The sequence below is a fragment of the Hordeum vulgare genome, chromosome 6H (assembly GCF_904849725.1).
Source record: "Hordeum vulgare subsp. vulgare chromosome 6H, MorexV3_pseudomolecules_assembly, whole genome shotgun sequence".
NCBI lineage: Eukaryota > Viridiplantae > Streptophyta > Magnoliopsida > Poales > Poaceae > Hordeum > Hordeum vulgare.
In genome coordinates this window covers 343219105-343223354 of record NC_058523.1, presented here as the reverse complement: position 1 = coordinate 343223354, position 4250 = coordinate 343219105, and the positions used below count along the sequence as shown (strand labels likewise).

At 44.6% G+C, this 4250-nt stretch overlaps 1 long non-coding RNA gene across 1 annotated transcript; it reads left to right on the top strand.

Annotated features, from left to right (window-relative positions):
- Positions 1-1830: 1830 nt before the first annotated feature.
- Positions 1831-3744, top strand: LOC123406232. Its single transcript, XR_006612044.1, has 3 exons — positions 1831-2122; positions 2245-2281; positions 3246-3744. It is a non-coding gene; the product is annotated as an uncharacterized LOC123406232 (long non-coding RNA).
- The last annotated feature ends 506 nt before the right edge of the window (positions 3745-4250 follow it).

Genomic DNA, 4250 nt, shown 5'->3' with positions numbered 1-4250 from the left:
GAGAGATAAGGAAAATAACATCACATATAAGTTAATAATGCAAAAGACTCTATAAAGTAATAAAGCAAGGGGAAGATGGGTAGAAGCTCATCCTATATGAACAGTAAAATAAAATAAAAACTAGAATAAATGAATAAAAATCTGAAATTTTGGAGAGTCAAACTTGATCGTTCATTCTACTCATGTATGAAGTTTCACGAAAAAGTAATATTCATTATATTCTTAGTGAGAAAAATACAGTCCAACCTACAATTTATTCAAGGACGTCACTGCATTTATGCGCTCCCATATTAGGTTGGTTGTAATGGGAAGTATCATTAAGTAGTATCATGCATATGATACTAGCGTATGATAATACACCCGTAATGCATAGTATCATATGTTAGTATCATAGGATATATCATTTATTACCATGCATGACACATAGTAGCACAACATTTAATATGATACGGTATCATAATATGATACTCAACTCTCTCTTTCTTTGTTTAATTCTATGATACCTCATCAAAATTACCTAGTTGACATGCATGATACTACCTACTCCCTCCGTTCCATAATATAAGTCTTTTTAGAAATTTCATTAGAAGACTACATACGGATGTATATAGACATACTATAGAGTATAGATTCGCTCATTTTACTCCGTATGTAGTCCTCTAGTGAAATCGATTAAAAGACTTATATTTAAAAACGAAGGAAGTATAATACTACCATTATGACCAGCCTTAAACCAACCATTATCTAAAGTGGCGTGCTCCCCTGAGAGGTGCTTGAATGGAAGAGACCCTAGTTACCGACCGTCGTCTTCACCCTCCTCTATGCATGCAGCGCAGGGGATCTTCCCATCCCAGTCAAAATGCTATAAAAATAAAAATAAAAACAAACCTTTTACTGTATGCATGCAGTAAGATTGACTGCTCATGTCTCATCTGTGACCAGTCATGTCAATGCCAAAGATCCTTCCCGCAAAAACAATGCTAAAGATCCATCGACAGCGGGTGCACGCTCAAACAGTATTAGCATGTTTGCAGACAAATTCACTGTTCCAACCCACGTGACTGACGTAAACAATTTACAGAACGAACTTGTTCTGAAAAGATTTCAGAGCGGCGTTTCTGGCACATATTCAAACGGTAGCCCAACGTTGCGTTGCTAGCCACGCCTGGCAATAGCGTTTCAGCGCATTGGATACCCTTGGCGTTTTGCCTATAGCACCGTACTGTCCTCCAACGCTTACGTGCGTCCTTGTGTCGGTGCAACATGCCACTGTAGACTGTAGCAGCATGCATGGCAAAGCTACCATACTGTAGCTCGATAGGGCCCTCTACAGCACAATGAATGGCAAAGCTACGGCTGTAGCAGCATGCATGCAGAGAGGACATTTTGTTGTGCGTGGCTGTATAGTCGTCCATCGGATTCCCAGCATACACAGTACCGGCCTTGCATTGCATGCATGCATGCCTCCTCAACGAACATGGTAGGAGTAGATCTGCTACTTCACGAGACCTTTTTTTTTGCGAGTGACTACTCCACGAGACTGCATAATGTTCTGCCTTGTCTTGTCTCATCTACGTCCATGTGTACCTGGAGTGTGCGAGGCTAAGCGGCAAAATCGTCAAATTTAACCCTAAACAAAAAAAATCATAAACTGGACTGCGTTTGAATTTTTTTTACTCAGCTGACCCTTTTGTATGGCGTTTGACACTTAAACATTACACTACACCGTGTGACGCCTTAGCCGTAGGCGTCACACCCCTGACCACGCTGGCATCTGACTCCACCCCATCCCCGCAGTGTGGCGCCTTAGTCGCAGGCGCCACACTGCCACTTCTTTCGTTTGTCCTCCCCGCATCCATTTTTCCTTCTTGTTTTGCACCTGTTGTCTGCTGTGTTTGTACATGAATGATGAATCTAGTTTCTTGCCATGTCTCTGCTGCTACTTATTGTGTAGCCAGGCCATTGTACTTGCTGCCTTATGGGTTGTTCCTTTCCTGTTAATCTCTTCAGAATCCTAATCATGTCCTGTCCGTTATTAATTTCAGATGCTACCCCTAAGCCGGTTCTTCAGGTCATTGGTGTGAAGGAGCTTACCATATTCCAAGTCAAGAGCCATCTGCAGGTCATTTTCTTCAGTCGCCATGCACCCATCACTCTTGTTTGCAATTATATTGTGTGAATTGTATTCTTCTGTCCGGAGTACAAGACTGACTTCTCCCAGTTTGTTCTCTGTACTGAATATAGATGTACAGAGGTCCGAGCACTTGCAACGAGAAGAAAGGTGAGAGATGAAGCACTGCCATTTTGATTTCCATGCATCTTTCTTTACTTTTTGTGTGTACTTAATCAGCCTCACAAGTCATAGATTTGCCTCCTTGTTTCCTGGGGATAAGAGATGAGTCCCTGTATATTCTTGTTATAAATTAGTTTGTCAAAGCTTTTTTTTTTATCTTAGTTCCATTGTCTTTTTTACAATCTTCAGAAGCAAAGTTCACCTCTAAAACAGTACTAGTCCTGTAGAATATAACTCCACTCCCCACAGATAATTCTTCTAGCAGTGTTCATTTTTTTAGTTAAACAAGAGAGTAGATCGCCTCAAGGTCTGCGTGAGGCAACTCATTCGGTATTCATTGTGGCATGCTTATCACACTTGGCAACTAACCACTCATGGCTTCATCATGCATGCACGCAAATGCTCTGCTCCAAAAGCCACAAAGGCAAAGAAAAACAAAGTTAATCTGCATGAGATTTTCCCACCCCCTTTGCGGTGCACACTTTAGATGTTGCTAATGGAAAGCCAAATCTTGACAAGAGAGCACCTTTTCCTTCGGGGTCTATGAAAAACACGACACATGGCCAGGACGACGGGGACAGTGTTCGTGCACAAAGCTATGCAAGGAAGCCAAGGAATCAGTGACACCAAGACCAGCGGCGTTGGCAACCAGTACTGCAGTGATGATTACATGCAAGCCATGGTCATGAAAAGGAGAATAAAGGAGGAGGGCCTCGGCATGTGGCAGAGATTTAAATGGCACTGTGGCGCCTGTGTCTAAGCCGCCACACTGCAGGAGTGAGATGCGTGAGGGGGGCTAGGGGTGTGACGTCTATAGCTAAGCCGTCACACAGTATAGTGTGGCGTCTAAGCGTCGTATGCCATACAAAAGGATCAGTTGAGTGATTTTTTTAAAAATAGTTCAGTTTGTGATTTTTGTGTGTCGAGGAATCAAATTTGTCGATTTTGCCAGGTGAAGCACAAGTCAACTGGACAAGGGGACCATGCCGTCGAAGTGTGCATGCATTGATGGGCGCAGGCAGCATGCATGGCAGCTTTCGTCGTCAGTGTGCGTGCATTGATGGGCGCAGGCAGCGGTCGACCAAGGCGCGGGGCTCGCCTGTTGCGCTCCAGTGCCCCACTTGGTACGTACGTACCGCTGCGATCAGTCATGCCCTACTCTCTCGTAGGGATTTTTTCACTGGTCTAACCTCTTGTTTGAAGTTGAGCATAAAATGAACCCAGTCTGAAAAGATTTCATGATCGATCCTTTTAGCGCCACAACCAGTGACGTTGCAGCTGCACGTAGAAACGCCACTCCACCGTGACGTTTCTGATCTACATTCAGACGCCAGTCCAACTCGCGTTGCAGGCCAGGTCAAAACGCCAATGTCATTGGCGTTGCCATCCAGGCGACAAACGCCATTAACCATGGCGTTTCCATCCAGGCATCTTCGCTCCTTTGCAGTTCCCCATTCAATGCACGTAGTATGATCTGGTCGAGGAGCTGGGTCATGAGGGTTGAATGAAGGGACGAGTTAAATACGTACATACGTACGTGCGTGCGTGGTGCAGTATCGGGTAGTGTGCACCTGCAGCACTGCACACAGCCCGACCGGGCTGGGGATTTTTTTCACTGTTTTGATCCTTAAGGTGCAAGTTCATCACGTAACGAACTCGTTTGGAAAGAATTTCACGTTTTGACCCTTTTTAAAACGCCATAGTCCGTGGTGTTGCAGCCGTGTTATGAAACGTCATCTATTGTGGCGTTGCAGACGTTCTTTCAAACGCGTGTGTAATGTGGCATTGCAGACCTGAGGTGAAACACCTGTCTAGTGTGGCGTTGCAGACCTGAGGTGAAACGCTAGTAGCTATGGCGTTTCTTGCCTTTATATTCTGCCACCCTGACCCCCTCGCCCACCAACCACCATTTCTCCTCTCCTCTTGTTCTTGTTAGCCCGAAAAAGCTCTCCCTCCT